Source organism: Nipponia nippon, unplaced genomic scaffold (genome assembly GCF_047370975.1).
Source record: "Nipponia nippon isolate SJK-2023a ecotype South Korea unplaced genomic scaffold, ASM4737097v1 scaffold_28, whole genome shotgun sequence".
Classification (NCBI taxonomy): Eukaryota; Metazoa; Chordata; class Aves; order Pelecaniformes; family Threskiornithidae; genus Nipponia; species Nipponia nippon.
Window position 1 is genome coordinate 3,489,789 of NW_028262345.1, and position 21,808 is coordinate 3,511,596.

General features: G+C 40.8%; 1 long non-coding RNA gene across 2 annotated transcripts in view; it reads left to right on the top strand.

Moving 5' to 3' along the window:
- LOC148054987 (uncharacterized) overlaps positions 1-21,808 on the top strand; it is a 55,149-nt gene that overhangs the window by 16,609 nt on the left and 16,732 nt on the right. The window contains exons 4-5 of one of the 2 annotated variants that reach the window (XR_015706078.1): positions 11,042-11,175; positions 21,569-21,746. This is a non-coding gene — a long non-coding RNA (uncharacterized LOC148054987). The remainder of the gene's footprint in view (positions 1-11,041; positions 11,176-21,568; positions 21,747-21,808) is intronic. The other variant, XR_015706079.1, reaches the window with a different exon arrangement.

The window sequence follows — 21,808 nt, forward strand, 5'->3', positions numbered from 1 at the left end:
CAAAGTTCTGTAGCTGACCGACATCTTCATTTTAATGACTATGGGTAGTCAGGTGCTTATTGACTTTTTGTTAAATTTTTTCAGCATGTTTGAAAGTGACACTCTTCCCTCACTAGAACATCCACTAGCTTAATGCTGTGTTACTGTTTGGGTACTGGCTGGGAAGGGAAAAGTGGGAGGGGAGGGTGCAAAGCATGTCAGCTACTGAATCAGAAAACACAGGTTGTCTTCAGAGGTTTGCCAGCAACATCCACAGATGCAGCTCAATGGTTTTTTTGTAGATATCCCCATGTGACAGCGTTCCTGTGGCTGCCCTAAGAGGCTACTGAGCATTTTAAGATATGAGGGAGACTAACAGAAGCTGCAATGAGAGAGAATGAAGGCAGGATGTCTTGTTACCTCATGAAAGACTACGGCATTTGGGCAACCCCAAGAAGTCTATAGTAATTCATGCGAGCCTGTGCCTTTTATCTGGTTGAAGTGCCTGAGGGCACTGAGGTTGGTTCGATCAGGATGATGTCTCCTTTCCTCTGAAGAGCATCAGAGGATTCCAGTCTGTCATTCCTGTCTGCAAGGGCACACTGAAACACTGCATATGCATGGTCTGGTGCTGTACAGGAACAGAGCTTCCTGGTATGAGATGAATCTGACAACAGAAATGAGAAATGGCTATAACATATGTTACAGGACTGCCAAATGTCTGTAAGCAGTCTGTATAAACAGTGTATGTGGGAATACTTTTCCCATTGGTGCTAGGGTGAAATGTGGAAACCGTGTTGGTCTAAGTGGTATACCAGCTCCTGATAGTTATGTCTACTTTTCAAAACAATTGAACAAACTGGATGAGATGCTTTTGGTGGAGCGGTCTTGAGTTACGCTGCTGAGGTGAGAGGGCTTTGGAGTGGGAATTGTAAGAGGTTGGAATGCCTTTAAAAAGGTAGGTATGGAAAACCTGTATATATTTTAACAGAATGAGTTCAGTTATGAAAAATGGGGAAAATTACTTAGAATTAGGTAGAAATGCAAGTTTCTAAAATTCAGTGCATGAGCTTTAAAATAGATCATGGTTTAAATTAAAGGATATTGCTTTATAGCAATCAGTGTGCAGTTGTATCAAATTCCATATTGGCTTCTTTTCTAGGCATCTGTAGGGAGCTTTCTATAAAAGGCTTAAGGTGACAAATGTTCCTTGTAGCTTCTGTATGGAATTGCAGTGAAGAGAGCCTTTGGACAAGTGCTTAAATGCTGGGAGCTGAGGTTATTCAGCAGCTAGTAGAAAATGCTGAGTGTTTGGCCCAGTTCCTTACTAGGTATAAATATATCTTGTGTGAGTCATGTACTTGGTATTACCAGTGTTAATAAATAAGGGTGCATACTTCTCAATTGGGAGCTGAAGTATTTTACAGCTGCTGTGGATTAGACTGGAGAATGGATTTCTAATTTCTGTGAATTAGAGGCTACCTCAGTGCCAAACAGCCTTTCTACCCTGTATGAAGAAAGAATCAGTCATCTGTGGGAGCAGAGAGGCAGCTTCTGCATCTTGTGCATAGCAGCAGAGTAGGAATGGTTTCATGAAGTTCTTCCCTGTGGTGAAATCTCCCTCCTGCTCTCTGCTGAGGGCCAGGCAGAGGAATATGTTTGAGTAGTGGCTGTGAATACCAAATTCCCAAATTGAAGTGGAGCCTCTTATTCATGGTGCCCTTCTGCAGGGGAAGAAGCCTAACCTCCTTGAAAGTGATCATCTTTTGAAGTTATAAGATTCTTTTTGAATGTGCTTCTCATGCTATTCCACCCTTAACTAGTAATTGCTAAAATAATACAATCTGAGGAACGTTTTTGAGGGTACTGTGTTCAGTATGGCCCTTTCTTCAAAACCTCATTGGGGGCCACCTCTGAAAAGTGTGGTTTTAAGATAGCTAGCTTTCTGATGCTCATTAAGAGCCCTAGAAGATATTGGAAGGGCTCCCACTCTGCACTGAAGGATTTTGTCAGCAGGACTAGACGAGGTGCCTAACCTTTTGTCATATCTTACCTCAAAGCCTTCAGAAGAGGTGCTTGTAAAATCCTTCTGTAACTAGATGCTTCTCGCTTGGATGCAGTTGTTAGTGATGACCCTTACTGACAAATGGGAAAAATCAGACACTGACACTGGATGTATTCCTGTAGAGTTCTGCAAGACTCGTATTAATCCAGTGAGGCTTGCCCCTTGCATCCTTTGACTTCATTGTGTGGTAGATGTTAATCCTTTGTGTGGGTTAAATGAATGTGTGTGTGCTGCAGTAGGGAGTTGGCTGTTAAACCTGGGACAGGGAAGGGTATGTTTGGTTTTGTATAAGCAGGACTTTCACATGGAGGGAGGACTGTCCTCCTGCCTTCTACTGGCTCTGACAAAGCTTTGTACTGGCAGGGCCCATTAATTTTTAATTTAGTCCTCTCTATGCTGCACTGCTATTGTTTTATGTGAGGACATTATGCTGAAATGAAGACCTGTAAAACAAAATTTTAAAGTTTGAAAAAGGCAAAGTCACTATACATAACATGCATGCTGAAGTAGAAGTGAGTGGGTATTTATTTATAGTGAATATTAATAGTTATTTTTATTGTGATACCATTCTTACAGGTCAACTGAAAAGATACAATGGAAGCCAGAAATCCCTAGACACTAAATTAATACAAAATGTTAACACATGTTTAACTTCTACTGCTGGTTTTGTTTGAAATGGTTTCTTGTATCACATTGTTGATATGACTTTATTATTGTGAGGAAGGATGTAATTCAATACCACTATTGTGGATGCCCATGTACTTCGTCAAAGTCGGAGCGAGGAGCTCCAGCTCTATTACAATAAAGAACCTACTGGAAAATAACACTTTTGGTTAGCAACGTGGCTGTTAATTCATGAAGTTGTTCTGGGTTTGTGCAGATACGTGCCAAAAAATGTTAAAAGGTGGTGCCCTTTCCCTGCCCCAGACTCTTTACCACAAGTTGGCAGGGATTTGGGGAAGGCAGGGGAGATGAGCTGCAACTTCTGCACTTTGGGGGCAAAAGTAATTCTGGGCTGTAAATATTGTGTTGGGTGAAGTTGTAGTTCAGACTTTCAGGCCTGTGGCTTAAAGCATGCTGGTCTACAGGGAGAAGTGAAATAATTTTGGGCTACAGGAAGCACAGCAGCAAACCTGTTCTGGCAATCTTGCTAGAGATAGATGCCTTCTAGCTATCTTATCTGGTACAGACTGAGTTGCAAAAGCTTTTTTAAAGGGTCTATGAGCTGGCTGAAAGCAAGCTGTGCTGTGGGGAAGAAGCTTTGGTATTTTACTGTCCTTATTTGGTGGTGTTTAGGTCCTTGATGCTGTCTACTTGAGAGGGCAGCTGATAGTGTTGCAAATGCAGATGGCCTCTAAATAGCTTTTGCTGAAGTAGCTTTGGTACTACGGTATCTACTTTTTGACTGCTTCTGAATGTTGCTTGCTATCTGCAGTTCATCTGTTCTTCATCTTGGACTTGGATTCTTCTGAGAATGTGCTGTTTTAACTTCATTGGATTTGGATTGTAGTAGGTTAATTTGGGTTGGAAGGGACCTGAGGAGGTCTCTAGTCCAAACTCCCGCTTAAAGCTTTGTAGAGACCTTAGTTGTCTGCGGAGAAACCTTGAACAAGAATTGGCTGTGAGAAACTGCTTTGTGATGAGACTTCCTATCACTCTGTTGCTGATACTTTGTCAAGGTTATTGGCAATATCAAAATCTTTGTTTTCTAACCTTCATGTAGCACAGATTTCTCAAAGGGGTATTTGTGATTCCCCTGCTTCATTAAAAACTGAGGGGAAACCGACAGGAAAATACTTGCTCAGATTCTATTAAGCTTTGGGGAAGAAAGCTTTGTAAGACTGGGAGAAACTCTACAGTCCTTGTAGGAGCTCTTGCACCCATCATGTGCCTACTTCCTGTAGGATGCATGAGATATGGGCTTATGAATTTATTGAAAGATATCTTTAAGATGTAGAAATTGCTTCCCCTGAAATCTCCTGAGATTATAGTTTCCTAAAGCTAAAATCTTGACATTGCCCTACAATGAACCCCTTGGATGCTTCTGTGCACAGTTAAACAATACAGGCAGGGAGTGCTTGCCTGTCACAGTTGCCTGTTGTAACTTTCCTTGCTCTGCTCTGTGTATTTCATCTAGAGCTGTTTGCATGGGAATGGAGGCTCAACTATTTCTTAAATAATCAGGTAATTATTATAATATCAGGTAATGCTTCTATCAGCTGAAGAGAAGAGCTAATGGATTCAGACTTTAAAAATATCTGTACTTAGTGTACCTAGAAACTGACAAGGTAAAATTCTGACTGCTTTGGAGCTAGTGACATTTTTCAGGGCTTCAGCTTCTTGTGCAGAATGTGTAAGCTGAGAAACAGCTTACATGGAAATGTACTATTTGGCTAATCCATTCTCTTCATTTGAAAATCTTCAGTTTGTATCAGATTTGGGTTTGTTTTATCAGGTTGGGGTTTGTTTCTCTACCTCAACATGAGAAAATAGTTGAATGTGGAAATAAGGAGCATTGGAAACAGTGCTTTATAACTGGCTTACATGTTTGTAGGCAAACTGAAGAACAAGTAACAACTTGTGGCAAGACTTGATTTGTCCTGTGCACTACCTGCAGAGCTGAGCATAAGAACCAGCTCCAGCTGATTTGCTCTTGTTCTTGAACAGGTTGCTGCTAGAGGGGGTGGCTGATTTGGAAGGCTTCTGCAGCCTAAAAATCGTAGCATCTTAAATCCCTGAAGCTTCCCTCCCTCAAAAAACACAGAAGGATAATGAAAAGTTGATGAAGCACAGAAGGAAATTTCTAGTCAGCAGACGGCAGTGGCGGTGAATCGGATTTTCACAGCTCACTAACCTCTTAAGTGTTTAATAAATCCAAGAGAGATGTTCTAAGGATAAGGTGGCCCTGGTATCTAACCAGGCAGACTCTACCTGCTGTCATCTTTCTTAAAACTGACCCTGCACAGCAGGACCAATTACCCAGCTAACAAAGTGGAGACAAGTGTCTCCTTTCGTGCCATCCTGTCGTCTGAGCTAAAGGTATTGTGGTTGCTGTGGCAATATTGCTTCAGATACCGATAGCAGGAGTGGCTGTGATGAAGTGACTGAGGATTGGGTATGCAGGCTTTTCTCCTCCTTTTTGTATAGATTTTCTTGGTTCATCATGTGACCTTGCATTGACAGATGGATGAATAGGCTTCTCTGAGCAGTCTCCAATGCTGTGATTATTTGCTGTGGTAAATTGGCAAGTTGAAAATGTAGTAGATACTAAAAACACATTGGTAAATGAGTTGCTGTGCTGGATGAGATAGCTGTGCATAAATATCTGAAGCAAAAAAAAAACCCTCTTTTGCAGGCTGCTGTGTAGAGGAGGAATATCTTGGGCTTTCCTATAAGCTTGCTTTTTAAGCTGTCATACCTCCTCTGTGCAGGTGATGCTATTGTTTTTCAGTCTAATTCATGTGTCTTGCTACTTAAGCAATCACTACTGGCCACAAAGTTGTAGATCTAGGCAAATGAATAGCTATGAAGCTGAGGCTCTTGCCAGGAATGGTTAACTGGGGAGCTGATATAATCAGACAATTGATGTCCTAATCAGCTAGCTGGTGGCCAGAGGCCCAGTTGGCACCTCGGAAGTGATCTTGAAGATGAGCTGCTTGGTTCTCCTGCTAGGAGACTCCCTATGGAGTGTGTGTGTGCTCCTCATTTTTTGGAGAAGTTGCCTGCTTGGCCCTTTGCTTGGTGACCAGTACTTAGAAGTTTTGAGTCTTGCTTCAGCTTGGTAATTGAAAAATGTTGGACTAAAGGACAAGTCTAAAGTTCTTGTTCTCAGAGCCTGGCTGTCTACATACGACTATGAAAAGTCTAAAATTATTTTCCTTCAAGTTGACTTGCATAGATGAACAATTCAGTAAAATTTGAGAGAAGTAGAAACAGCTTATAAGTGAGGCCTTGATGCAGGAGGTTCAAGATCAGCAGCCAACCTGATTTATTAATACCAACTTGTTCAGGCATCTTGAGAAAATTGTGTTCCTGCTTCTTGGTTTGCTTATTCAGTATGAAAAATTACTGGCTGACCTTGAATCATGTCAGTCTTTTTAATATGTTACAAGCTAGGGAGGATTAAAAATACCATGTTTTTTCTAATTGTCCTGATGTTATGTATAACTAGATTGTCCTAAAACAAGATCTTCTCTCCACAGAATGGACATATTTTCTGTAGTTTTGTTCGTTCTTTCTTTGCCCTGTCAGACCACTGATTGATTACAATCTCTGTTCAAGCTTTGTTTCTATGGCTCAGCAGTTTTGGTGGTAGTTATGGATCAGAACAAAGCTACCTGAACTCCTATGTTCTGGCCAAGCTCTGGGCTGAATTCTGAGAACAGGCTCCAGTTCTGTAGGACTGGATCCAATGTGATTTATTAACTTGTTTTGTAGGAGATGGCGTTTGTGCCCTTCAGTGATGTGGAATGTAGCTTAGTATAGCTGTGTGAGAGCATGCACCTTGAATGACAGCAGGCAAGATGCAGTTTGCATACAGAGGGCAAAAGCCTTTATACAGTACAGATAATGCACATTGTAAAAGTTACAATAACATTCACTGCAGCCATGAAAACAATTTTACAGCAGATTAAACACACTTAGAAAAAGGGAAAAGATGAGTGAGAAAGCAATACTGACACTAAATTAGGGTTTAGTCAGCAGCAGAAAGAGCATAAGAGAAAATGTTCCAACTGTCCTACTGCTTTGCTTTTTCCTAGGCCAACTGTCTTTAATTTTGTTGGGCTACTGTTTGAACTGAGAAGCTTTACCACTTTCTAGGATCGTGTCTGTTAATGAAAAATCCTAGAACTGAGTGTAAACTTAAATAGAGCTGTAGAGGGCAAGTCAGTTGTGCTGTTTTTAGACAAAGTTATTCAGTAGATTAGGTCTGTGTCTTTGTCATGTCGAATAACCTGTGAGTGCTTGAGAGTATTGGAATCTTAAGCAAAACGCTCTGTTTAGATGTATTCCAGTGGATCACTTAGACTGTCACCAGCGTGATGTGGGATGTATTTGAGGTGTGTTGTCAAGTATGTGTCACTTCTGTGCACAGTTTGGAATATCTGTCGGGCTGAATGCTGCTTGTATCCATGTGGCACAGAAGTTCAGGCTAATGCTGAATTTGATCCAGACATGGTTTTGAACAGTTACAAACCGCAGGAACAAAAGTGTCCTGTGCTCAAAGCCGTTGTAACCCCTAGGGGATTGTAAACCACAACTTTGGGTTTCCTGGATGATGCACCAAATACTGTCTTTCCCCCTCTAGTGGCTGAACCACATGGGAAGCAGGGGCCTATAATGCTAGTGGAGCAACTGCTCAGGTGATGGAGGCCTAGCTTTGCTGAAGGCTTTGAGCAAATCCCTGCTGTTGATTGAACTTGGGGAGTCAAACATGTTTGCTTCAGCTGCTTGACTGTGTCTATAGAATTTCCATTAATGAGCAGTTGCTTCTTGACTTTACATGTGTGTGATGGCTGATTGTGCAGGATTATCTTTCTGCAGCACGTAGACACCTGTTAAAAAGGGAGTAATCTTGTTAGAAGTGAAATCTCATCTGATTGTTAAATGTGGTGTGCTTAGAACCAGTTGTCAGCTCTGCTTAATTCAGCATGCAGGTCTCTGTTAGAACTTGTATTGATTCATTGGGATTGCTTGGCATTTTTGTAGATATTAATCTTGTACATCTGACAAGCTACTGGGCTATTTCAGAAGAAGCAGAGTCAGTCATAACTGCTACAGGCTATGGTGTCTAGTTGACTTTGTAGGTGTCCTGACTCTTCTCCTGTCGGCCTTCTCAAGGGTGTATCGGTACTACTGCAGTGTTCCACAATAGGTAGCCTATGATTGCTTCCTGCTGAATAGGTTTAGGACATCTCTGCTGTGTTTCAGACTTAGCACTGGTGATAGCGAATGGGGATTTTTCTTTGGTTTCTATACCGCAAGTGGGTAACTTTGTGGAACAAGGGTCTGGATTTTGTGTTACAGTGAAGGTCTGGCCATGGTGTGTTACAGCAAATAGACAACTTGTGTCTGCAGACTTGTATAACAACCGTCTCCTAACTGACAGGTTTTGTGTGCCTTAGAAATATGGTAAATACCCTGGTGGTATGTGGAGGAAGGTGTTGTATAGTTGAAAACAGCCTGTTTGAGGTAAGGGAGATGGGGAGTCTGTAAGATAGCGATAACTCACCCTAAGTTGTCAGTCAGGTTGGTGCAGAGTGAGCATATCTGGTGGGGATTCAGCTCACTTGAAGCATGTGGTTGGTGTGATGTATCTTGCCGACTTGAGATGTCTCTGAGTTAATGAGCTCCCTTTAGTTGTGCTGGTATCTGACAGCAATTGCTTCAAAGGAAACATTGCTAGGATACACTTCTACCAATGTTTCTAGTCAGTTCAATTAAGTGATTAAGGCAGCTGCTCTGGTCTGTGCAAAGTAGATGTGTAGCTCCTTTTTTGATAAAAACAAAGTCTTTCTGTAGCTCTTGAACCTTTCATGCCCGTTCAGAGAACTTTGTGCCCCTGTTGCTATATGGTGCAGCTTTTTGGAAGGAGTGCTTGGAACAGTTTGGATATACATCAGTGCTGCCAAAAATTCCTAAGTGAGGCTAGCATATGGGAAAATACCTGTGGAAGACCTTGTTTTGGAACCTTGCTTGTGTGCTTGTGAATGGAGTGAATGCCAAAGGACAGAAGGCAAAAGGTTCTCGGAGATGCAAGAAGGTGCATCCTTTGTGTGTGTAGAGGAGACTTACTCCTTGCTGTAAACACATCGGCTTGTAACTGCGTAGAGTATAACATGTCATTGTTAATCAGCAGACATCATCTTCTGTGACAAGGCTGTCTCTGTCTCTATATTTGCATGCATTTATTTGAAGATGTCTGTGATGGAATATTGTGAAAGTTCTAACTCTTGAAGGATGAGAGGAGGTTAAATGAAAGTCAAGAAGCTGATGCTAGCAAGATCTGGGATTTTCCAGTCTGGCAGATTCATTACTTCAAGAAATGATAACTGATTGTATCTGAAGAGGTGAGGGGAAGAATGATTTAGATCATGCCTGTTACCTGTCAGCAAATAATGCTGCATACAGCTGCGAGGATAGAAATGAGTCCATCTGACATCGGTAGCTCTCCTATTTGACTTTTCAATGAGAGCTACTACTTGTGCTTATTTTTTTTACGCACTTGTGCTTTAGGAAAATTTCAGTTATCATAACTTGTCTCTTGGCAGGGAGAGGTACCTGTGGAATGTGTACAGTGAGTGCTCGTGGATAAGGAAGGCTAGTAGAACAACTTGTTACATGGTAAATCTTACTGCAAACACCTATCCCTGCAGTTGTTGAAAGAACTGGCACGATGCAATATTCTGACATGTTAATCACATTTCTGTATGGTGAACAGTTTTCTGAAGTATCATTTGAACTGTAGCTCAAAGCAAATACATATTTCTGATTTGAAAATAGCTGACAACATAATTCTGAGATTAACTTATGTTTCCCTATTAAGAAAAGTCATATTTCTGTTAGTCATGGGAAGAGATTAAATACATACTTGAGGGGATAGCTTACTCTAATTTCACTCCTTGCTCTGTGCTTATATAGATGTTTAGGAGCTGACTCTGGAGGAGAGGTATAAAAATTGAGAACTGTGTAGTTCTTAATCTTTCTGCTTTGTCCACAAGATGCTGAGTATGTTGGCAAACCAGCTAAAGCCTCGCTGGAAGAGCCATCAAGAACATGTGTAACTCCAGTGGAATGCGTTAATCAATTGCCCAGGAATCAATGTGCAAGGCTGGGTAGGCTCAGTTGTAAGCAGTGGTAACTTAGTGCCTCCAACTGGCAGGTGTCTGTGGTGGTGTATGACTTTGTTGTTACAGAGGCCATTTAACTTCTCTGCAGTTTAGTTTGCTCTTCTAGGGTGGTGTTCTTGTCCTTTTCCAGCCTTGCTGGCTGACCTTTACTTGCCAGGTTTTAGAAATTTAACTTGTTGTGTGGGGCTAGACTCTTAATCTTCATGGGTTAAACATGTGTGCTGAGCTTAATGTAAGGTGTGGTGAAAGCCCTTTCTGGTCTGCCTCTGGCCTGTCTGACTGTAGTTAGTCAGGAGCTTAGATGCAATCCTGAAAAGTGTGCCGTCATCCTGAAGGACTGATGGGATTTGCATTGGAGCTGATACGTTCTCTTTTGTCTGAATGTTCTAGCTCCTGTGTATGGAACTTGCCTTCCTAGTCTTTTAAAAGTCAGATTTCTGTGCTGGTGCTGTGAGGCTGATTAATATGTAGGGCTAGAAGTATTTTTCAAGACTTTTTATGGGAATAGCTCTCAGCAATCAAGAGAGATCATGTTCTGGTTGATTTTCTTTAAGAAATAAAATGCATAGTATCTTGTGCTTAGTATTTTGAGGGTATAAAACTTGTTTACAATGCGTGGAGCCTTGTTATGTTCTATGTCCAGTTTAACTTTAGCAGTGTTTATGGACTGAATATTAATAGAGAAATAGCTTTGAATAGTAGATAGCACGGTACAAAACACCCTCAGGCTTTGGAGGGATATGCATGGGACAATTGCCTTGCAAAGGCCAAAAAAAAGGCATCTTAGAAAGTTCTAGGTTCTGTCAGCCTACTTAAATGCCCAGAATTGGGGTAGAGACTACCTCAGTGCAGTTCAGCAGAAAACTTTCTTTAGTCTTGGTAGTCTCCCATGAAATGAACCCCCCAGCAAACTAGACCTTCCATGGGATTTTGAAATACCTGGCATCTGTTCATTTAAAATGTGACACTTGCATAGTAAATTGGAGGTCCATGTTAAGGGTTGCAGGTTCAAATCTGTATTTGTAGAACTCTTAAAATTAGAAATCATACTGACAGACATGGCAGCAACAGGGGAGGCAAAGTTGGGCTGTTAAGGTTTGTATGTGCCTCTTTGTTTATCTCTCACAGGATATGTGTTTCTTGGCAGGAGCAGACAAGGAACTATAGAAACCAGTGGTTCCTCTCCCTTCCTGAATCTCCTGAGCAGCTTCACATGGGAGAAGACTTTGCTATTGGTGCTTCCATTCTGCTTTGCTTATGAAGATGCTCATACTGTGGCAGGTGTGTACATCAACTCTGCCTTGGGGTGTCTGAAAAAGGAAGAGTTACCCAAGGAAAAAGGCCCTTTTCAGGAGTGCTGTGTTGAGCAATGCTATCCTTATTACAGAGGAGGCTCTACTCTTACCTGAATGGAATACAAAAGCACTTTGCTACTCACTCCATAATTCATAAACTGAGATGAAGAGAAAGGGACAGGGAAGTGCATTTTGTAAGCAGGGGATGGAAAGGGGATATCTTGCTTTGTATGGCAGTACTAAGGCCCTTGAGGGGAAACACAAACTTCATGGAAAAAGTCCCATTAGCATTTTTAACTTGAGATGCTGAAACTTCAGTCTCTGAAAAAAAAATTGGTGAATATTTCTTGGGCTGGTTTGCAGACTAGCCTTGTGGTATAGCCTGGATCCCATTATGATGAGGGGAGTGTGCTGCCAGGACTATGTTCTGCTGGAGCATGCTCCTGAGGATACTCCTTAGCTTCTATTTGAGGTGCAAGGCCCAGATTTACCAGCTTTGTCTGAAGCAAACTGGGACACTGATAGCTATTTAACATTTAATACTTCTTCCCTGCTCCCTTTGGATGCTATTAGCACAATGTGGGATAAGGGGAGAGTGGTGGTGTATGAGGAACATGTAAGTAAGAAGCAGTTGTTCTCTTCCCCTTGGGAGTCTTTCCTAACCACAACTGTTGAGCCCACAGGAGTTTCTTAGCTGACAACCTGTTTTGCACTTGTTCTCCTGTAGTGTGCATTTGCAGTTAATGAGTGATGTTTAGAACCCTTGTTTCATCTGGGGATTTCAAAGATGTTAGGAAGCACCAACTAACTTCACCTTGTGAGGTGAGATTCAAGAGTAATAGTCCCCAATTCAATGGTCAAAAAATGGCATTACAGAAATAAAATGGGTGACCAGTAAGAAGGTAGTGGTGGAGCTGGGAAGGGTGTTTCCATACTCTGTAGCCTGTTGTGTCTGTTACTGACTTGCACTGTAGAATGATGCTGTGTCTATGCACAAAGGATGTTATGTATTGTATGCAAATTTCCAAAGTAAATGTACTCAAACATAACTTGTAGGAAATGCAGCATGTTTGTTTGTAGTTGTACCTGGTGTAGCCAGTAGTAGTGACAGTTGTGGAAGTCATTATTATGTTAATGTTGGATTCTAGCCAGGAAAAGTGCTTATGCTTATATGCAAGTAGAGTTGCAACCTTATGACCAGAAAGCAGTGAAGATGGAAAGAATGTCAGCAAATACTCTCCTCTCCTAAGGCACTGCTGAAATGTGGGCATAAGTCTGCTGTATTGCCAATATAACTCTGCAGTAATAGGATTTTTAAGTCTCCTGTTGAAGTTACTGATCCAGTTTAAGTCTCTTTAGCTCAAGAGATCTCAGTCCCAGTGTGTGATAAGGTGGCTGGCAGCCTCGATGCATAGTGCTGATACTGTTTTCTTTGAAAAGACACTTGCAATAGAAACAGTATTTTGAAGAGAAGGCTGTTAGTATTACGCTAATTACTACTTTCTATTGCTCACACAAGAGAAAGGAAATGTGTGCTTCTGGGGAAAACAAGCAGGGTAGGCATATGCATCTCCTCTTGTGAATAAGGAAAGGGAGAGGCTCAGAATTGAACAATTGGGCAGGAGGAATGGGAAACCAAGAATATTCCTTTTCTGATTTGGTAACTGAAGTTCACTGTTCTTGGCCAAGATGGGTTTCTCTGTGCTTGAAAAAAGTGGGTATTAAAGACCATAAGACCTCTAAGTTCACCTTTATTTACATGCAGGGAATTACCGGGTTGCATGGCTAGCTTCATGTAATATGATGAGGAGCATGTGGGAGTGCTGCATGCTGGCAAAAGCTTGGTGGGCTTCAGTGCTTGTCTCTGTTTGCAAGGTAAATGTGTAAAAACAAACTGTTGTGTCTAGTAGCACTTCTAAGGCTTGCTTTCATTATTAGGAGCTGGCTGTTGATTTATTTTAATGTGGGTGATTGGAGGACAGAGCCCAGTAAAGTGGCAGTTTAACTTTTGCATGAGATAGGCCATAAGGCACAGAGCTGTTAAGAGTTCTGTAATTGGTTGTAGCAATAGGATATGAAAATGATCAGATGAAATGCAAGAAATGTATTTATCTAGTCCTAAGAGGTGGTAATGCAAGAAATGTATTTAGTCCTAAGAGGTGGTCTAAGCTGCTTTTAGTGGCAGCATCTTTTAAGCATTGAATGTGGTTTGACCTCTTCCAGAATTTTATTCTCGCTTACCAATCTGTTCAGACCTCAAACCATTTATTTCCTGTTTTTTTCACAGCATTATTTGGTATGCTTTGCAGTTATGTGTAATAGGTAATAGTAACTGTGTATGTGTAGTAGTGTTGTGTAGTGTCAAGGGCATTTGTCTTTGTCTGCTACCTGATGTCTTAACGAGCTATATCCTAGTTGGCTTACTGTGGAATTAAATTCCCTGTTTACCTTGCACATACTACTTGTGATTTTTGACAGATGTCTGTTAGATCCCTGTTAAACAATTGTTCTCCTGTTTTCTTGGTGAAGTTTAGATTCTGTATGTATCTTGTTGAGGCCCGACTCTTCCAGTGAAGTGACCAGAAATGAGAATATTTGAGGGGATATATGGTTAAGAATATTATTTAAATGTAAACAAACAAGAATAATAAAGCAGACCACGCATGTTTTTATTCTTTCTGAGTATTTGAAGGATGATTGAGTGCAAAGGTACCGAGACGCCAAATATCACAAAACTGAGGATGGAATTTTGGGGTTGGGGGCACAGAACAAGATGGTCTATGCTGGTGGCAGAAGAAAATCATACTCTGGCTACATGTGGCTGGAAAGTAGTTTTCTCTTGAATATAGTATAGAGTTGTAGTTAGTGAGCCTGAGATGTTTGGCAGACCTGAGGGGGATTTATTTACATGCAATTTTATTTTCAAACTTCTTTTTACTATTTTGACACCTCTTGGCAATTCTCCTAAGTGCTTAAACTGCACATTACTGTGAAGAATGTTTTTAAGCAGCTACATGTTTAAATTGGGTAAGGCTTATTTACTGTTTGACTTCTGGCTCTGACAGCATTTATTTCTCTAAACGATTTCTGCTAAATGAGTTATTTTTCAGTTAGATTGAGCAGGTTCCCACACTTGCATCTTTTTCCATTTGCATTTTCTTTCCTTGCTGTCGGTGTCAATCATGCAGCTCCCTAGGTAAAGGATGCTTTCAGAACTCATGTTGCTCAACAGTGTGTGATAGAAGGGGCAGAAAACTAAAGGAGGCTGAGGAGAACCTTGCAGCTTTTAGCTATTGACTGACATAGGCAGCTAAATGAGAACTGTATTTCACTTTGCCCTTTTTTGTTTTCTAATGAGTGAAAATGTATTGATGAAGCAGAGGAGATGGGCATGGGCCCAAATAATGGTGTTTCTAGAAAGAGGCTTTAGGGTGCTATGATTAATAGCTCTAATGTGGTGGGCTTTTACATACCTGAAATCCTTACTGCACATCAACAGTGTCCATGAAAAAGTCAACAGAGGTGCTTAGACTTCATCTGAGGGGCTGATGGTGTGTGCTATCTTACCTTTGAGCTTCTGACTCCTTGTGCCTTATGGTGTGGAAGGCCTGTGGAGTTCTGTAGGACTTAATGGCTTTGGAAAGATGAAAGTATTTTAGGAATGATGCTCTTGTCTCCTGTGGAACTTGGGGAAAAAAAAAACTATTTTGTTTCTGAGCTCTTCTTGCCGTAGATGCAAACTGAGGAAAGGGTTCTTGTTGAAACAGCTCCAGGTTCACTCTGCATTTTATGGTAGATAAGGGAAACTTGCTTGCATCAGTGAGCTGCTGGGTTCGCGCAGCCTCTGCTCCATGTAGATGCTGCTGTAGCAGAGTTGTCCTGTGAAGCGGAGCTGGGCATGCAAGTTGCAGCAAAAGACCTGAAGAGGTTATTTTGATTGTAGCCTGGTTTATTTATCTATCAGTAGATTATTTTTTTATTTGAGGAAAAGCTGTTGCATTGTTTCAAGGTGATTTCTCCCCAGTGTGCAGTGAAGACTTAATCTTCATGCTAACCTTTCTGCTATTGTAAGATAGTTTCCTTTGCACTTCATGCATTGAATTCCTGTTCTTGATTCAGTAAGATTTGTGGTGCTTTCTTAGCTCAGGCGGAAACGTACACCTGGTAAGTCATATTTGTTAAATGGATTTAGTAAGTCAAACTTGAATGCTCAGTACTGTATGTGAGACTTGGCTAGTAAATTGCTCACTTCTACCTATATACCAATTATTTCCAAATGCTAAGTGAAAAAATACTGCATGTCTAACAATGGAGAGCAGTCTTTTAGCTCAGGTAAGAAAGAGGCATGTGTTAGTTTTTGCTGTTGAAGGCTTTCCTGTCTTTCTACAATAACTTCCTGCAACAGGTTTTGTCTTATTTCAGTCCTATCCCTTCTTGGTCTCAACTCCTTCTGTTACACTTTCAAACACTAAAAGTCATTATCAGGCTCAAACATCTTGAGATAAGGCTGGACCACTCGTGGAGGCACAGAGAACATCCATCTGCCTTAGAATGAAAGCTGGCTGACATCAAAACTGACTTGCTGTCCCCTTTGGGGATGATATCGTCTGGTGGTGGCCAAGGCATACTCTTTAGAAATGTAATTCTGATGAACCTGGTTTTGTGTTCTTGGCCAGAGTATCTTTACAGCCAAAGCTTGAGTGTGTTAGCAATGCGTTTCTACCAGAGCATTGTATGGACCTAAGATCTTGTAAAGCTTTCTAGGTTGATATCTTGCCTCCAAAAATCAAAACTTGAGCAAAGGAAAAAAAGTGGCTTTTAAAAGGCTCCACAAGAGCAAGATTTGACTTCTTTTGGAGTTTGTGGGAAGAGAGCTTAAACTTCACACTCCAATTAGAGTTTCTAAGAATGTTTCTAAGCAGAGGATTGAGGGTAGGGTGAGGGTCCCTTTGTGTGGTGATGCTGTTGTGATTGAGAGCTTGGAATTGGAGTGGTTATTCTGAGAATTCCCCTCTTGGATCTCCCAGTCAAAAGGGGGTTCTGGCCTTGACCTATGTTGACTAGCTAGTGAGGCCAACTTGGAGCAGCACAGCTACTCCTTCTTCCTCCTGAGCTTCTGTAGTGTAAGGAACTCCCTTCAGTTAATGAGCTGTCTGGTGACAGGATGGGCAGTAGAAAACGCTTGAAGAATTAGAACTTCCCTGGGTCTGGGTAGAGGCAGTGCCTGGGCTTTGGCAGCTGCTGAAGGAAGACCTTGTAGGTAGAATTGATCTCCTGTACTTCCGTTGTTTCACTTGTTCTTGTGGCACTTTGGTTTTGTACAGTTCTTAAAAATACTGCTTTTGATATCTGCAAAGCTGTAATACCGCCTCCCTGCCTAGGGATCCTTGCTTATTTGCTTAGGGATAGTGTTGGCTTGGAGAGCTCTGTGAGATGTCAGTCAAGTTAGTTGCCCGTGAGGACTCTGGCAACCTTCTCAGGATTTATTACTTTCTAGGATGTGTTATTCTTGCGGTTAGTCTATGTTGCTCTTGGTCTGGTCTCTCAGCTGATCTTTTGATTTTTATTTAGCCCCATTTCTTGTAACTGATTCTTTGCAGTGTTCCTGATCCTCAGTCTTTGGGGCATCTTACCAGTTCTGAACCGTTGCTCACTTTTACTGACCTGCAGCCTTGCTCGTCCTTTTCAATATGTGTATGATTCTACTGGGACCTGTTTCATTGAGCTGTGCAGTCTGTGAATCTTGGTCTGCTAAAGAGCCAGTTGAACTTGGACTCCTTGCTTTTGTGGTCAGGTTGCAGTAATGTAAGTTGAAAATAACTGTCTCTTAAAAATGCCTGGACAGAAAGTGAAGGATTTTCTTGCTTTTTCTCTAGCTGAGAGGAAGCAGGGTTGGGGGGGCAGCAAGGGAGTTCTTCATCCTTGCTTTAGACTTTTGCTGCTTCTGAGATTCTGAGCTAAATGCCCCCTTACGAAGGATTCAAGTAGCAGGGGAGGAGGTTTTAAAAAATGAAAGATGATAATCCCAGTGGCCTTCCATTTGTGTGCTAATGCTCAGATGCTGTTCTTGTCCCTAGTGATGGAGTGAAGGAAAAGAATAGTGCTAAAATCGAGACTCTTCAGGTTTTGGGCAGTATTTCTAGGCCTCTTGCTCACTTGGTTTCAGTGGCTGTTAGACAAGAAATCATTCAGCTTTCTAGTTTTTGTATCTGTATCTTAAGGGGTTACAAGACTTTTGTGCTAAGCTTAGGTATTCCTACCACAGAAGAATGGTGAAGATGCATATAATTGGGATCCTCTTGCTATGCTATTGATGCTAAAACTGTAGGCTTTGGTTGCCTGTGCTAAAAGCAGTCTGTCTTGATTTCTATTTGTATCTGAGATGTAGTTGTAAAGATAGGGGATTTATGGGCTGTTATATTCATTTGGGCTACAATTTTGACTCTGAAAAGGAATGCTGCCTCTTTAAGACTGCTTAGTAGAAGAATATGCAAACTCAAGTTTTGAGCTAGGAAAATGGTGCTCCTTTGGTAATTGGAAGTTTGCTTCCAAACAATCAATAACAAATGTCATAAAGTACCAATCTATTCAGAGAATTAATTGGAGATACTTAAGATAAATTAATAATGAATGTTCAAGTGATAGTTCCTTTTTAACTCTGCAAGAATATTAAAACAAAGTAAACATCAGAGGAATTATACTAAAGCAGACAAACTGTGTGGGGAAATCAGGTATGCAAACTAGAGAACTGCATAAATCTGCATGTTATTAATTGGAGGAGAGTTCCTGAAATTATCAGATGGGCTGAATATTAAGTATAATCAACACAAAAAAGAAATGAAGAGGTGCTGTGTGGGGAAAAATGGTACAGTGTACGGGAGGAACTATTGCAGGCATCCTTCAAAGGATTGCAGTTTTTCATGGCGCTTGATAAATATACGCAATGTGTAACCCTTTAAATGTATAAGGTTTCCTGTATCTGCAAGAAGAAATATTCAAAGGCTGCAATAATTGGAACAAGTAACTTTGTATTGGAAACTGCTGTAATTATACAGCTAATGTATTTTACCTCCTACAATGCAGGGTTTGTCTTGAGGAGCTTCAGCTTAGAAGCAAGCAATTCATTCATGTTCTGGCTTGCTTCTATGCAATACTGAAAACAGCCTTTTCAGGATATGCTCTAAATGTTATTCCTGCTGAATTTTTGGTAGTGTTTTTCAGGTGCTTAAAGTACTCTAAGGATTCAGTGAAGAAGGGCCTTACTAAATTTTCTGAAGAAGGAAAAAATTTACCAGAAAAATCCATGTGTTGAGATTATGCGGACAGTACATTTTACAGAGGATCTCCTCTTAGAGTTTGTGATGAGCAAAGAACTACAATATATTTTTAAGTAATTTTGGCAAGCCAGTTATTAGGCCTGAATGTATAATATTCACAGCTTCATCTCAGGGCTTTGGAAGAATTCAGATGTAGGCTACCTTAAGTACAGGCTACGTTCTACATCCTTCATCTATGCAACTGTTACTTTACACGATGTCGTCAGGTATCCTGGAAATACTTGAACATAGTTCTTTGATAGTTGCTAAAACTCTTAAGATTCGGAGTTTGGCTGATGCTTAAATAATGGCTCCTAAATGAGTTGTAAAACTGCTTTGTCAGTTGCTACTGCACTAAAGTTGTTTGATATCTATCTATAATTTTCATCAGCCTAGCTGAGGAGTTGTTCCTGCATCTTCTCTTCATATGTATCTTTCCTTTCTTCCTCCTTAAGGCACAAAGGTGTTTACTCAAATGCTCAAGGCCTTGGATTTACTTCCGACACACTATTTTGTGACAAACTTGCATTATTCCAAAAATAACATCTTCCAATTTATCATTTGCAAATAGTGTTCTTCAGCAGATGCACACTGCAAGGTATCGAATAATGAAACTATTGCGCTTAGAAGTGCTTCCAGCTTGCTGTTATAGGAGTCTGTGAAATTGGTCCTGCTTTAATTCTTGTGCAATGAAGTTAGGTGAGGGTTTAGCCTGGCCCTCTGGAAATTCAGCAGAAGTGTTCTGTATTACTGCTAAAATCAGAGTGACTGAGGAGATGAGTAGAGAGCCTCAGGATTTGTGACTGGGTTGAACTTAGTCCCCTATATTTGCGTATGGCAGATGACCACCTAAAATAGTGATTTGTATCAAGGTATTCCATGCATCTGAGGCCAAAAGCCTCTCCAGAGCGCCAGGAAAGTCTGGAGAGAGTTGTGTCCCACAGGTGCTCTTACTGCTATGATGCTAAGCCCTGTTGGTTCTGTCTGGCTTGTAGAAATGCATCTTGTGAGCGTCTGAACCATCTTAGTTTCTGTATTGTCAGCTATGGGGAAAGATGTGGAGTGTCACACCTTCAGATAAACTTCTAATATCTAAAAGTATAAAAATGGCCTGTAGCTGTTACTGTTCCCTTTTTTGCAGAAAACCATTGGATGAAGCAGTAAAGACAGGACTAAATCAGAGGTTCTGATCCTGTGTCTGCTTCTGTTTCACTTTGTGACCTTACATGTGTTGCTTCCCTTTATGCTGTCCAGTTTTCCTATTTCTAAAAACGATTCTCACTCTCCCAGTGCTGCGAAAGCTGTGATGGAAAAAAAAATACAAGGTTAACTACACTGTGACTTTGAAATAATGTTGTATTTTAGGTTCTGTGATTGTCCTCTCTCTAACAAAGTAACACAGGAATACCCTAGAGATGCTGCTGACCAGATCACTGTTAGGCTGTTCTTGATTAATAGCATCATCTCCTTTCCTTGATGTTAATGTATTATTGTGTAGCACAGCTTGTCTGCCTTGATGTTCAGACTGTAATTGTCACAATGAATACAATGGAAGTAAAAAGCTATTTAAGAGAGAGTGCAGCAAAGTATACAGCAAATGCCTGACTTCTGTGGTCATTGATAACGGGTATTAAATCTCCACATAATGTGTTTTTTCCAATTAAGTTTGAAGTATCGCTTTCATTCTTCAAGCCTGTATCTAAAAGCTAAACTTGCCAAATATATGGCTTGACTGAACTATTTAGGGAAATATTTTTAGCTTTATGCATTTCTCTGGAAAAAAACGCTTTTGTGAGAAGTATTATAATTAATTAAACGGGAAATTAATGTGTAGATATGTTATAGTAAGCGTGAAAAGAATAAGTTTCTGCTGTCTCACACTTAATTATGAGCTTGAAATATGACAGTGTTAAGATATTAAGTGAGATAGGGATTTGTGAACAGGCTTCAGGGAGGGTGGGGAATAGAGATAGGGAAGAATCCAAAAGGGACCCTTCTTATAGAATCATTCAGTCTTGTACTTGTTCTCCCCTTTTCAGCACTGTCTGGCTGCTTATATCCATATTTGGTGATGTAAACCTTAACTGCTTTCCTTTGACACAGACCCTCATTTTCTCCAATTGCAATGAGCAAAAAGGCAAATAACTCGGTAGTTGATTGGCTAAATTTCAACACTTGTTTTGCATTTGCAAATTGAATATTACAAGATTTGTCAGATTTATTGCTGCCTTGATATTTAATAGTTCAGAATGGATATCCTGCCTGCCTATTGCTCCATCTACTAATGGAAGTCAGACGGCTTTGAGGTGGCATGTTAAAAGCAGTGGCATTCAAAGTTCAGGTTAAAAAGGGATCGTTATTTATGCAGGGAGAAGTTTCTGATTGGGCACCTTAAAAGAAACTATTGGGGACTACTAATGGAAGGAAGTTGGAAAACCTTTCAGAAAAAATTCCATTTGAAACAGAGCATCTCTGGTACTAATAGAATTTTTCTTACTGGAAAAGCTTTATATGTATATCCAGTAGGAATGGCAGCACCAGCTGAGGGTAAGTCTTGTTTCTGCAGGCTTATGAGAGCTAACTGATGTCTCTGACTCAAGCTTTCACCCACCTGTTTGCCTTACATGTAGCACCAAATGGCACAGGGTGGTATGTTAATACCTTTTTCTACTGAGGTTTGTGAGTTCTTCAGTGCCACTCTAAAATGTAAAAGCATACGTGAATGAGGACAGGCATATCCAGGTGTAGGTAGAGAAGACAATAGTAAGTGTGCAAAAGGGCTGAAGGGAGTACTGGAACAGACAGAAGACCTAGTAACCAGCTGACAGTGCTGTCAAGCTGTCAGCATAGCAGAATATCTGGTTGCTGGTTGTTTGTGAGTCTGGGATAAATGTCTCTTTCTAAGGGACCGTGCATCACTAGGGGTACCTAGCAGCTAGTATTGTATAACCAAGACAAAGAATGAAAAACTTTACCCTATAAGTTCAAAATGATCTATAAAATCCAGCTGCAAAGATGGCTGCCTGTCATCCTCAGTGATTCATTTTGCTTGCTGAATTTCAGGCATTAATGTGAAGGTGTCACGGCAGAAGTTGAGCTACATTGTGCTGCCAACAGAGCTTTGAGAAGACACCTCTTATTCTTCCTTCAAAGGCCAGTGACCTGGAACCTTACTGTACACAGTCTCCTGAGTGAACGAAGGAATACTGCCACAGCCACAAACTTTTGGAAGAGTTGAAATGTAAGAGGCAAAACATATTATGTAACAGCCTGTGCTATAGATTTGTGAATTGAATGTTGGAA